The 14,077-nt window shown below is 44.5% G+C and overlaps 1 protein-coding gene and 1 non-coding gene across 3 annotated transcripts in view; one reads left to right on the top strand and one right to left on the bottom strand.

The window, feature by feature from the left end:
• LOC124544799 (glucose dehydrogenase [FAD, quinone]-like) overlaps positions 1-14,077 on the top strand; it is a 208,875-nt gene that overhangs the window by 86,461 nt on the left and 108,337 nt on the right. The window lies entirely within an intron of this gene.
• On the bottom strand, positions 9,949-10,023 carry Trnap-cgg. The gene has a single exon. It is a non-coding gene; the product is annotated as a tRNA-Pro (tRNA).

The raw sequence follows: 14,077 nt of genomic DNA, 5'->3' as shown, positions 1-14,077 counted from the left end.
GCGTCTTGAGGAACGTTGTGCTGCCATTCCTCTACGGACTTTCAGGCATCTCATTGAAAGTGTCTCCAGCAGAGTTCAACCCGTCATGGAGGCGAAGGGTGGTCCCTAATGTCCGCTTACAGGAGTACGGATGCTTTTGTCCAGGCAGTGCACGTGCTGGGATAAGCAGCTGGACAGCATTTCTGTGCAGCCTCACGAAGGAGTTAGAGGTAACCACATCTACATTCTGTACATAAGGGTAGATTACAAAGTGAGTTTCTCATACAAGAATTGTATTTTAATGTTGGTTGCTTGCTGGGATAACGTTTACGCTTTGCACTCGATAAATTTCTCTGTTATTTTTCAGGATTTTAGTCTGTAGCCATCTTTCGTACCGTTTTGTTCAGGAACCTTGCCCATAACTATCCGTTTCTCACTCACGATATCGCCTTTAGAGTGTGAGTTTCGCTGTAATATAGGGCTTCTGGCTTGATAACTGTTTTGCGCTACCCGATTTTTGTAAGTGTGGACAGAGATTTTTATTTTAAATTTTTTAAGTTCTCCTGCAAGTGTTCTTGTGTTTCTATAGGCGAATGCTCTCTACTGTTTGCTGCCCCAGTAGGTTCAAGGATCTAGGCAAAATATTTGAAATACGAAACTCTCGCGAATGGACTATACTCTCCCAACAGGTTTTTTTCAAGATCGAGTTTTGAGCACGAGAATTGAGTTTCTCGAAAATAAATTTGTAAGTCAAGTCTTTTCAGCACATTCTTTGAGGGTTTCTGTGTTTCACTGCAGTGGTTTGATATTTTCTAAGATTACCATGTCGTCTGAAAGACTAGTACACATGTTTTGTTTCGTCTTTGTATCGTTCTCGCTCGTACAGGTTCCCAGTAGTTTTGAATTTACTGTCAGTTCGCACTCTCGCATGTTTTTGTCCAGAACGACGTTAAAAAGGAGAAAAGACAGATCGGCGCCCTGTCGAAAACCAGTTTTGGCCAGTAAGGAGTCATATTTTCCGCGATGAATTTCAATTTCTTGCGTTGTTATTTGTTTAATAAGATTCAGAATATTCGGATGAAGACTTTGTACTTAGTAAGAAGAAGAGAAACTGTCTGTTCACTGAAACGATTTTTTTTTTACTATACGGCATCTTCTTAATACTTTTACAAAACTAGCTGCAAATAGTAAATGTTTTGCTGTTTTTACATTGGTTCACGACAAGCGTGTTTCGTCATTCGTGCCATTTTCAAGTGTTCGTCTAAATTGAGTGACACCCCTAAAACATCTTGGAACGTCATTTGGTTTGTTTACTGCATTCTTAATATGGGTTATGTATAGGTAAAAAAATAGTTCAAATGGCTCTGAGCTAAACTTCTGAGGTCACCAGTCCCCTAGAACTTAGAACTACTTAAATCTAACTAACCTAAGGACATCACACACATCCATGCCCGACGCAGGATTCGAACCTGCGACAGTAGCGGTCGCGCGGTTCCAGACTGTAGCGCCTAGAACCGCTCGGCCACCCCGGCCGGCTGTATAGGTCATGAACCTTCTATAGAGTTTCTATAGAAGATAAATACATGACCCACATTATCAACGCAATAAACGAAAGAAGATGTTTCACGGATTTCACACTCTCTAGATAAACACATGAAAATGCCGCAAAGGCAGAAATAAGCTTGTCGTGAAACCACGTAAGAATAACAAGAAACAAAATACGTGCATCTAATTCTGTAAAAGTCTAAAGAAGTGCAAAAGATGCGGGCCCAGCAGAGTAGAAGTACTTTTTTTATTTTTTTTTATTTTTTTTTTTACAGACAAATCAGTAAATGACACGGCTGTTTAAGAGTGATTTGTGATTTAGTATTGTTTTTACTATCAAAATTTGGTCCACGCATAATCGACCAGTAGTGGTTATCAGTGAGTGTAGCAGAACTGAGCAAAAACGTGTAGCACACGTCGTGTGTGTATTTGTGTCTGTATGTTTTTTAGTATACCTCTTACTGGCACTTCTGACGACGTGTCCGCTTTAAGAACATGAAGACATTAACCAGATGCTCTCTCTGCAATTAGTTCCACCCTTATTAAAACTTTATCTGTCCATTGAAAGGTCTTCCCTACTATTCCTTATTGGCTCACTGTGGCGGAATGCTAGCGAAAGTGAAGATAGGAAAAAATAAAAGAATGTACAGAGAGATAAAGCTGTGTGCCTGTAAATTACAGCTTTTCTGCTGTAAAACGGCAAAATATTCAAACATAGCAAAAGGAAAGTGCGTCCTAAACGGAAAGGGAATTGCTATGAGCTCCGTGTGACTCCCACTCGCTTTTCTAGGAAAAGCAATACCAGCAACGACCTCATGTCGGGCTTGCTTATCACATCGCCTAGCGAAGTTCACATCTGCTTATTGGTTTGTCCTCAGACGCCCGCTTTGTCCGAGAGCCTACGTGACAGAAAGCAGGCGCCGCAAGTTTCGCATTTGTCTGTCTTCAGTGCCTCTGTGCGCGATGTAGTTACTCAACTACATGATGACGTTTCTGTAGGCCGAAAATCTCATCTGTAGGAACTGTACCGAGAACCACGATCGTGTGAAACCCAGCTCGCTCCGTTCATCCACGAGACCCAGAAAGCAGTAGACGCAGGCGCCCAGATAGTTCCGTGTTCCTTGACTTCTGGAAGGCATTCAATACAGTTTCGCACTGCTGCCTAGGGAACAAAATACAAGCGTACGGGGTGTCAGACCAACTGCGTGATTGGATTCAAGAGTTTCTAGCAAACAGACCACAGCATGTAATTCCGAACGGAGAGAAGTCTTCAGATGCAAAAGTAAATTCGGACGTGGCGCAGAGGAGTGTTATAGGACCATTACTTTCACAATATACGGAGTGGACCATTTTAATCCATAATGGGGAATAACTCGGGATTGAGATGAGATACAGCAAAAATTTTAGATAAATGTGAAAGAGGGTCACTAATTGTTACTAATGGCTGCGACTTTGAACGTGATTTTCAATGTGATTTGGAAGTTAAATGATTTTTTTTTTAAATGGATACCGTAATGTTTCATTCGAGAATTGAAAAGAACGGCAGATTTTACGGATAAAATCATTCATTATTGAAGGTCATGGCTAGGTTCAGTGACGACCAAATAAGCAAATATGTTTTTGACTTGTAAATAATAGATTTCAGCTATCCGTCGTCCTTTTGAAATTTTATTGGCGGGTCTAGATTTCGGCTAGAAAGGACGACGGGTAGCCGAAATCTATTATTTACACGTCAATATAAGAGTCGCTGCGTGCAACAGCCTTCTGAATGGAAGGTAACCTCATGAAATATGTTTTTAGTCGTAGCAAAAAATGGTTCAAATGGCTCTGAGCACTATGGGACTTAACACCTGAGGTCATCAGTCCCCTAGGACTTAGAACTACTTAAACCTAACTAACCTAAGAAAATCACACTCATACATGCCCGAGGCAGGTTTCGAACCTGCGACCGTAGCAGTCACGCGGTTCCAGACCGAAGCGCCTAGAACCGCACGGCCACACCGGCCGGCTAGTCGTAGCAGGGATTGACTTCCAATAGGCAAAATACAATGTTAGATACAAACTGGAAGAGGCATCCCGAGGAAAGACAGGTGAGGGGGTACTCGGCGGCATGTAAATCAATCATCTACGTTCTATTTATGATTGTTGTGTCTTGCAAATGCCACAACAACATTTATACGTTGTGGCGTTTTCATTTTTGCTTTTGCCAATAAACACTTTAATTAAAATTTTAAGTTCAAATCTCCATTTGCTCTTTCCGAATCTGACGTCATAAATAGGGGTTCATAAAACAAAACTCAACCTTCGAATGACCTTCGATAATTACCTTAAAGATCATGGTTATTGGTAATGATTCGTGACACCTTATGCCCCTTCCAATTTGCATGTAACATTGTATTTTGTTGTATCCCTCTTCTATTCCGAGCTAATCCCAACTAGAACTAAACATGTATTTACTTGTTTGACCTTCATTGAATCTTGCCATGACGTTGAATAATGTATCATTCTATACGTAAAATTTGCCACTCTTTTGAAATCTTAAGTTAAATATTATGGTTGCCATTTCAAACAAAAACTCTTTGACCTGCATATCACCTTGAAAATTACGTTCAAAGTCACGAACATTATTAGGAATGCGTAACCCTCTTTGACATCTACAATTTCTATGTCAAACATTTTACTGTATCTCATCTCTATCCCGATTCATTCCCCGTTATGAACTGACATGGTCCAGCTTTTATATAAATGATAGAATGAGTAACGTCGGAAATTCCATGAGGCTTTTCGGAGATGACGCTGTTTTATACAGAGAAGTCGCAACTCTAGAAAACTGTATCGAAATGTAGGAAGATCTGCAAAGGATCTACGCTTGATGCACTGAGTGGCAACTGACCCCGAACATAAACTGAGATATTGCGGATACAGACCCTTTATCGTATGGTTGTCGGCCCCGGTAGCTGAGTGGTCAGCGTGACGAATTGCCGTCCTACGGGCCCGGGTTCGATTCCCGGCTGGGTAGGGGATTTTCTCCGCTCAGGGACTGGGTGTTGTGCTGTCTTTATCATCTCATCCCCATCCCGCGCGCAAGTCGCCCAATGTGGCGTCGAATGTAGTAAGACCTGCATCAAGGCGGCCGGACCTGCCCCGCAAGGGGCCTCCCAGCCAATGACGCCAAACGCTCATTTCCATCGTATGGTTACCAGATTGTAGAGAACAATCACTGGGAGCAGTTACTTCCATAAAATATCGAGAAATGCTAGTACGTCGAGATGCGAACTGGAACGACCGAATAAAATATACCACAAAGATTCATTGGAAGAATCCTCAGATACCCTAGTCCATCAACAAAAGAAGCAGCTTACGGAGCCCTCGTTCGGCCAATACTTGAATATTGCTCGTTTGTGTGAGGATCCTACCTGATAAGACAGATTGAGGAAATAGAGGAGATTCAAAGAAGAGCACCGCACAGTGGGACACAAGTACCCTCAAACACACACAGCAATGTGGCTTGCAGAATATACATGTAGATCTTGTCTTCGCGATGCCTACGGGAGAGATACGTAGGACGCTGCAGTGTATTCCTACACTCCTCAATTAATACTAGTTCTTACAACTTTGTAGGTAGCCAAGCACGGTATAGTTGAAGCATATCTTAAACCTTATCCCATTTCAGTTCTTTCAGTGTTTCCGTCATACTCTCCGGCGGGTCAAACGTGCGAACATTCGTGCTGCTTTTCCTTGTGCGCGATATAAACTGGTGTGCAAAACTTAAGGGTGGAAGTAACTTTCGAATGATGAGTCACTCCCAAGTAACATATCTCGATAAAATGTGGATCATACATAGAAAAAATGCTGCGCTAGAACACGAAAGGTAGTGAGACGAACAGAAATGACACTTTTATTCAAAGTTAGTATTTGTCAAGGTCCCCCGAATATTTCAAAAGGCGGGACGTGGTCTTGTCGTACGAAGTATTCCGCACCAGTGTATATCGCCTGCTTCAATTACTTCGTGTGGGTAACCCCTACAATAGCAATATTCTAGGATGGGTCGCACTCGTGTCTTGTAAGCAATCTCCTATGTAAACTTCAAAAATGGCTCTGAGCACTACGGGACTCAACATCTTAGGTCATAAGTCCCCTAGAACTTAGAACTACTTAAACCTAACTAACCTAAGGACATCACACACACCCATGCCCGAGGCAGGATTCGAACCTGCGACCGTAGTAGTCCCGCGGTTCCGGACGGCAGCGCCAGAACCGCTAGACCACCGCGGCCGGCTCCTATGTAAACTGATTCCGTTTCTCCTGTATCCTTCTAATGAATCGGAAGCTGATGCTTGTTTTACCAACTTTTTCTTCCGAATGCGAAAATATTTTGTTGACACCCACCTACGTAGGGAGAAATGATCACCCTAATAAAATAAGAGAAATCAGAGCTCGAACGGAAAGATTTAGGTGTTCCTTTTTCTCACGCACCATTTGAGAATGGAATGGTAGAGAAGTAGTATGAAAATGGTTTGACGAACCCTCTGTCAGGCACTTAAGTGTGAATTGCAGAGTAACCATGTAGATGCAGATGTAGATGTAGTGTATTGGCCTCCTTCCTTCCTACCGTAATTCCGCCTGTATGTCGATTCTGAGACTGTGGCTTTGCGGTCGCTTCCCACTGTCTTACTGATGCGTGCAGGAGTGTAGGACTAGTCGTGACATAGTACGCAAGTTGAACGCACGGTATTGCTGTTGCAAAGTAACACTGACAGGCCGAAAATGATCGATTTTCGGTATCAGATGCCTTTTAACGAAGCTGTATTTGCTGTAACTGTGGAGGGTATAAGACGAAAATTAAGTGGCGCAGTTTATACAACTGCAAATGTGCCCCATTAGAGGGAAAAGTAAGTCCACACTTTAGAGGAAAAACATACAAATTTCGTGTAATGTAAAGAAAATGGTTGCATTATTATTGATTCCACCTCCTCCATCAAACGAAGTCACGGCATCTATCAAGAAGCCCGCTGTCTGTGTGTTTTTTTGCTCTTGGCAATTTGAGTTTATGGGCTAATAGCGAGTTGTTTAGTTTATCATTCATTTCTGCAATTGTAAATTGGAAATTTATGGTAAGGTCTTATGGGACCAAACTGCTGAGGACACTGGTCCTTAAGCTTACACACTACTTAACCTAGCGCAAACTAACTTACGCTAAGGACGAGACACACACCCATGCCCGAGGGAGGACTCGAACCTCCGGCGGGAGGGGCCGCGCAATTCGTGACAAGGCGCTCCAGACCGCGCGGCTACCACGCGTCGCCTTTCTGCATTTTTTTTTTTTTAAGACTACTGAATACATTGCACGGACATACGGGCATGTACTGTTTTCTTCCGTGCCCACATGAAATACGGTCCCCACAAATAACTTGCGACGTCACGCTAGTTGCCTTGGCAGATATACACTGATGAGCAAAACATTATGAGTACCTGCTTAATAGCTTGCTTGTCCATCTTTGGACCACAATGCATCAATGAGTTTGCGTGTCTGACTGTTGGTATCTTTGTGGAGGTATGTGGCATTGCCGGCCGGAGTGGCCGAGCGGTTCTAGGCGCTGCAATCTGGAACCGAGCAACCGCTACGGTAGCAGGTTCGAATCCTGCCTAGGGCATGGATGTGTGTGATGTCCTTAGGTTAGTTAGGTTTAAGTAGTTCTAAGTTCTAGGGGACTGATGACCTCAGAAGTTAAGTCGCGTAGTGCTCAGAGCCATTTATGTGGCATTAATCTCTACGCATAGGTCATGTAATTCCCGTAAATAACGGGCAGCTGGTCTGTGTACCCCGTGATGGAGCCCGATAGCGACCAGATGGTTCCATAGGACTTACTTCAGGCCCGATATAAACATAAGTTCACTATAATGCTCCTCAAGCCACTGTAGCACGGTTGTGGCTCCGACACACGGACAGTTATACTGCAGAAAAATGACATCGGCATCGGGGAAGACATCAAGCGTGAAGGGATGCATGTGGTTCGCAGCTGTCATTACTACCAGAGGTCTCATGCAACCGCAGCAGAATGTCACTCATAGGGTAATACTGCTCCCATGGGTCTGCGTTCGTGGCGCGCTGCACGTTTTTGAGTCGCCGTTCACCTCGATGACAGTGTTTGTGGAGACGACCGACGACCTAGTGTAGTAAAAATGTGATTCACCCAAGATCCGACACGTTGCCATTGATCGACGTCGAGTTACGATAGTCCGGTGCTCTCTGCAAATCGTAATTGTCGATGTCTTTGGGTCAACATTGGAAACGATGGTGAAAGCGCAAAAACTTCAAGACTTGACAAGTAAGGAACTTTCAATTTTAAAACGGCTGAAGGCCCATTATTTAAAACCCAGCTAAAAGCATACAAATTCAAACCATCGGCTACGAGCCATTAAAATACGCAATCAAACACCAATAAGAAAAGCAGTACAGCCTGGTAGCAGAGTGTGGTTGAGACATCCGTGGCTCGTGTTGGTGCCACCTCTTATTTAACATCTTGTATTTTTTTTACCGTACTGCCACCTCGTTATGTTAATTTTCAATTACTGGTGTCGCTGAGTTGCTGCCTTGCCTGCCCGTGAGCGGCACCAGCAGCGCTTATCGATATAAGCCCTGCCGTATTATTTTTTCTGGACTGAGTGTTGATCAGTCAGTTGGAACGTACCAGCAGTTAGTTCGGATCTGGCAGTGCAAGTTCAACAATGTACGATTACCGGTGTTCTCCGAAGCACCTCTTTCGGCAGAGAACCCACAAACCACCATCTTTCCTACTTTACAGACCACGCAAGCCTCCAAACCCCACATTCTGTGAGGAGTTGTGGACGTCCGACTATTTAGCGCCTAGTGGTAGTTTCACTGTCCTTCTACCTATTTCCATAGGTGCTCACGACAGTACCACGTGAACATTCGTCCATCTTCGTCGTTTTCGAGATACTTGTCCACAGGCTTTCCGTAATAGTAATCTCCCCTTTCTCAAAATCGCTTTTCTCAATGGATTTCCTCATTTGCAGCCCATGTCTTCGCTAGGATGATCCACCGTCCGTGTCTGCTACGCTTACATACTTTTTTTACAGCCTGGCGGTATCCAACGTGGCGGTGAGCAATGGTCATAGTGGTTTGGCTGTTCAATGTATCTCGCGAACGCTCGGCTACGACTGGAGCCAGGCGGGAAAATCAGTATGTCTGTGAGAAGGTAGCCACTAGCCCTTAACTTTGTAATATGTTATCGAGAGCGTGAGTATATTAGACGCACAGCTACGAAATATTACAGTTGTCTAAACAACCGCTGGAAGCAGTCGCTGGGACTCGTGTAAGACGTGTTGTGTCACGTGTTGCGACGCACGCCGCAGGGCCCGTATACATCGTTGACCCCGGTTTTCCTGTTCTGTCGTCACACACTCGGTAACAATGTGAAAACAATGAAATATGCGTATGGCGTTTGCGGCCGGGGTCCCCCTTCCGGCGAATTCAACCGCCTGGTAAGTCTTTTTAAATGACGCCACATCGGCGACTTGCACGTCGATGATGATGAAATGTTGATTATGACAGCACATCCGCGAGTGAACCGAGAGAGGGAAATATGACTTTGGTGCAATTTGTGCCCTCCGCCACACACCGCTTGGTGGCTACCGGAGTATATACGTAGATACACGCAGCGGAGAAAATTCCCGACCCGGCTGGGAATCGAACCTGGGGCCCCGAGAGCGAGAGTAACCATCTGTGATTACGAGATCACGATCTGCTGCCTACAACAATTTAATTCATCTTGAATAATAACCGCTTGAATGCTCTAGCAAATAATTTATTTAACTACCGATTTCGTAGCCTAGAAGCCCCATCATCAGGTTAAATCTGCTGTAGAAAAATTTGCCATACTCATTAAAATAGCGGCCTCTCTAGATTTACGTCGTGCATCCGTTTTGCTTCGCAAGATATCCTGTCTTGTTGGTTTGGCTGCTTGATAGTTTAAAAGGAGGGAAATAGCTTTAATGAATGCTTCTCTGAAATTCAGCCGGCCGTTGGTGGCCGAGCGGTTCTAGGCGCTTCAGTGCGGAACCGCGCAAATGCTACGGTCGCAGGTTCGAATCCTGCCTGGGGCATGGATGAGTGTGATGTCCTTAGTATAGTTAGGTTTACGTAGTTCTAAGTTCTAGCGGTCTGATGACCTCAGATGTTAAGTCCCATAGTGCTCAGAGCCATTTGAACCATTTCTGAGATTCAAAAGCAAATAAAATGCGCTCTTTGTTTTGCCAGGCCTATAAGATGGCGTAATAATGCAATTGATGGACATTCTCTGAGTGGATATTAAAGTAAATGTACAGTACTCATTGAAACAGTTGTATACATATACGAACATACATGGTGACGATTGAAACTTCCTGGCAGATTAAAACTGTGTGCCGGACCGAGACTCGAACTCGGGACCTTTGCCTTCCGCGGGCAAGTGCTCTACCAACTGAGCTACCCAAGCATGACTCACGCCCCGTCCTCACAGCTTTACTACTGCCAGTACCTCGTCTCCCACCTTCCAAACTTTACAGAAGCTCTCCTGCGAACCTTGCAGAACTAGCACTCCTGAAAGAAAGGATATCGCACTTGGCCGCGAAAGGCAAAGGTCCCGAGTTCGAGTCTCGGTCCGGCACACAGTTTTTATCTGCCAGGAAGTTTCATATCAGCACTCACTCCGCTGCAGAGTGAAAATCTCATTCTGGAAACATCCCCCAGGCTGTGGCTAAGCCATGTCTCCGCTGTATCATTTCTTTCAGGAGTGCTGCATGACCCGCTGTCGGAACATCGATGTTGTCTATAATTTCCTGAATGGCTGTTTTCAGCTCAGCAATGGTTTTGGGGTTATTGCTGTACACATTGTCGATAATATAGCTCCAAAAAGAGGAGTCGCACGTGTTCAGATCCGGAGAATATGGCGGCCAATTGAGGCCTATGGCAGTAGCCTCTGCGTGCCCCAGAGCCAGAATGCGGTCCAGGACATCACTCTCCTGCTTCAATGGCGTCAAGCTTCGTCTTGCATGAACCACATCGTGTCGAAATCAGGGTCACTGTGTATAAGGAGGATGAAATCATCTTCCAAAACCTTCACATACCGTTCGGTAGTCACCGTGCCAGCAAGGAATTATCTCGTGAATGGACATAGCGCACCATACAGTCACCCCTTTCTCGATCGCGAAAAACTGATCCTTAGTCACCCAAATGCGCCAATTTTGCTTATTGACGAACCCATCCAAATGAACGTTCGCTTCGTCGCTAAACCAAACCATATTCACATCAAATTAATTCCCATCATGCCCCGCGGCATGTGCAATCTGAACGTCCCAAAGCAAACCGTTCAGAAGCTATGATGATGCTACGGTCGCAGGTTCGAATCCTGCCTCGGGTATGGATGTGTGTGATGTCCTTTGGTTAGTTAGGTATCAGTAGTTCTAAGTTCTAGGGGACTGATGACCTCAGATGTTAAGTCCCATAGTGCTCAGAGCCATTTGAACCAAGCTATGATGATTGTATTTCATACAGTTGGATAATTGTCACCCTATATATATATAGATAGATAGATAGACATATACATACACAAATGTATGTATGTACATAAATAAATATATAAATATACATGCATACATGTGTACATACACATACATACATTTAAACACACACACACAAACACACACACACACACACACACACACACATATATATATATATATATATATATATATATATATATATATATATGACACAATGTTTTCTGCTAACTCATTAGTCATTGTATTAGAGAATAGCATCGTTCACTCCTACCAGAAGGCTTTGATTCAAGTGACGAATTTTCAGTTTAGTGGGCTGCGCGGGAGAACGGTGAATTCTGAGATGACGTAATAGGACCCGCTGGCGAGTTTAAAGCGAGAGTACAGAGATCATTTCTGATCTCTAGTGCGACACTGAGGACAGGTCGAGAGTCATGATTGACTGGTTGGTTGGTTCATTCGATGGAGAAAATGCCAGTAAAAGGCTATCGATAATTTCGTCCTCGTGTTTTAATCACATCTGTGCTTTGTATTAAGAAACGGATTGCAGCAGATCTTGGCGTGCGGGAAACATTGCGATGCCCACTCGCTTCTGAGCAGTCGGCAGTGAAGCAATGCGACCGTGAAGTGCGTGCAGCCGGAACCTGCGCGACCGCAGTGACGTCACGGCCACGTGGGCCGGCCTCCTCCCGCTGGCCTACCACAGCGCTGCAGCCCGAGCCACGCCCACCAGCGAGCCCGCCGCTGAGTCAGCACACTCTTAGATCACTTCCCCAGCCGTCTGCATTGGCCTGATGCAACTGCAACATACCCACTGCTGCCGAAAACGAAACGCCTCACGATGCTCCACTGAATCAATGGGCTGCCGCATTTTGTTTTGAATCCTCTATCGACTTCCTGCGGTAATGTGGTGCAGGGATCACCGTGTACGAAGACTGTACATACATACCTGCAAACAGACCAAAAATTCCAGAATGAGGTTTTCATTCTGCAGCGGAGTGTGCGCTGATATGAAACTTCCTGGCAGATTAAAACTGTGTGCCCGACCGAGACTCAAACTCGGGACCTTTGCCTTTCGCGGGCAAGTGCTCTACCATCTGAGCTACCCAAGCACGACTCACGCCCGGTACTCACAGCTTTACTTCTGCCAGTATCTCGTCTCCTACCTTCCAAACTTTACAGAAGCTCTCCTGCGAACCTTGCAGAACTAACACTCCTGAAAGAAAGGATATTGCACTTGGCCGCGAAAGGCAAAGGTCCCGAGTTCGAGTCTCGGTCGGGCACACAGTTTTAATCTGCCAGGAAGTTTCAGACCAAAAATTAATTGCGCAAATTTATTTCTTCCGAGGTGATGATTAAAACTCTTCGATTACCTCTGGCTCATTTCAGACTGTTGTATACAATATCTGACCACTCTAAATTATTAAATAGTTAAGCTGGTATGGCCGGCCGCTGTGGCCGAGCGGATCTAGGCGCTTCAGTCTGGAACAGCGCGACCGCTACGGTCGCAGGTTCGAATCCTGCCTCGGGCATGGGTGTGTGTGATGTCCTTAGGTTTGTTAGGTTTAAGTACTAAGTTCTAGGGGACTGATGACCTCAGATATTAAGTCCCATAGTGTTCAGAGCCATTTGAACCATTAAGCTGGCATGTCTCCTTTGCAGAGGTAACAAAAATTTCATTTTCAATATTTCATATAATTACTAACCAAATTCAAAAAATTTAATATCTACTAATTAAGAGTTATATCTTACGTGTAAGGTTTAACACAGTAAGACAGTTATTACAAGTGCAAACTGTGTATACCTGAGGTGACGGAAGGCATAGGATATCTATCTCTTAATATCGTGTCTGACCTCATTGTGCCTGGCGTGGAGCAGCAACTGATGGCCTCAAGAAGTCGTTGTAAGTCCCCTGCAGAAATACTGAGAAGGTGTTGACTCCGCAGAATGTTGTGCGCGAACTGACTTCACGATCATGCCCCATATTGTTCGAAGGGATTCATATCGCGCGGATCTGGGTGACCAAATCATTCCTTCGAATTGTCCAGAATGTCCTTTAAACCAATCACGAACAATTTTAGCTCGGTGACACGGTGAACTACCACCCATAAAAATTCCATTGTTTTTTTGGGAATATGAAGCCCATGAATGGCTGCAAAAGGTCTTCAAGTAGCTGAACATTAGCATTACAATTAATGAAAGGTTCATTTGTTGCAGGCATCACTATGGAGCCAACACTAGCTTGCACAGTGCCTTGTTGACAGCTTGCGTCCATGGCTACTTGTGGTCAGCGACACAATCGGACTCTTATCATCAACCTACACCATCTGAAATCGGGACTCATCTGGCCAGGCCACGGTTCCCCAGTCGTCTAGGACCCACGAGAGGTGTTCTAAGGCGATGACGCGCTGTTAGCAAAGGCACTCGCATCGGCCATAGCCCATTGACACCAATTTCCGCCGATATCCTAACGGATACGTTAGTCTTACATCCCACATTGACTTCTGCGAATATTTCATGCAGTGTTGCTTGTCTGTTAGCACTAACAGCTCTACGCAAGAGCCGCTGCTCTCGGTCGTTAAGTGAAGGCCGTCGGCCACTAAGTTGTTCTGAAATTTGGTATTATCGGCACACTATTGACGATGTCAATCTCGGAATATTGAATTCCCTAACGATTTCCCAAATGGAATTCCACAGCCAATGAGCTCACTAACCTGTAAAATTAATAAATTAAAAGATAACATAAAAAATTAAGAGATTAGGTCAAGTTAAAAGTTGAACGAATAAATGATGTAATAAATGAATATACAGGTGAATGGAAAATCCATGTGGAAAGAATAACAGAACAGGGATTTACGCTACAGGCTATGAAAATGTACCACACGGGAAAACCAGTCTCTGAAGTCCAAGAAGAGATGACATAAATAAGGCAACCCACGAAGACGAAATAGGCACCACGCATAGTCTCTGGAAATGAAAATGATGAGGATGA

The sequence above is a fragment of the Schistocerca americana genome, chromosome 8, assembly GCF_021461395.2.
Source record: "Schistocerca americana isolate TAMUIC-IGC-003095 chromosome 8, iqSchAmer2.1, whole genome shotgun sequence".
NCBI classification, from domain to species: domain Eukaryota; kingdom Metazoa; phylum Arthropoda; class Insecta; order Orthoptera; family Acrididae; genus Schistocerca; species Schistocerca americana.
This window is presented reverse-complemented; position numbering and strand designations above follow the sequence as displayed.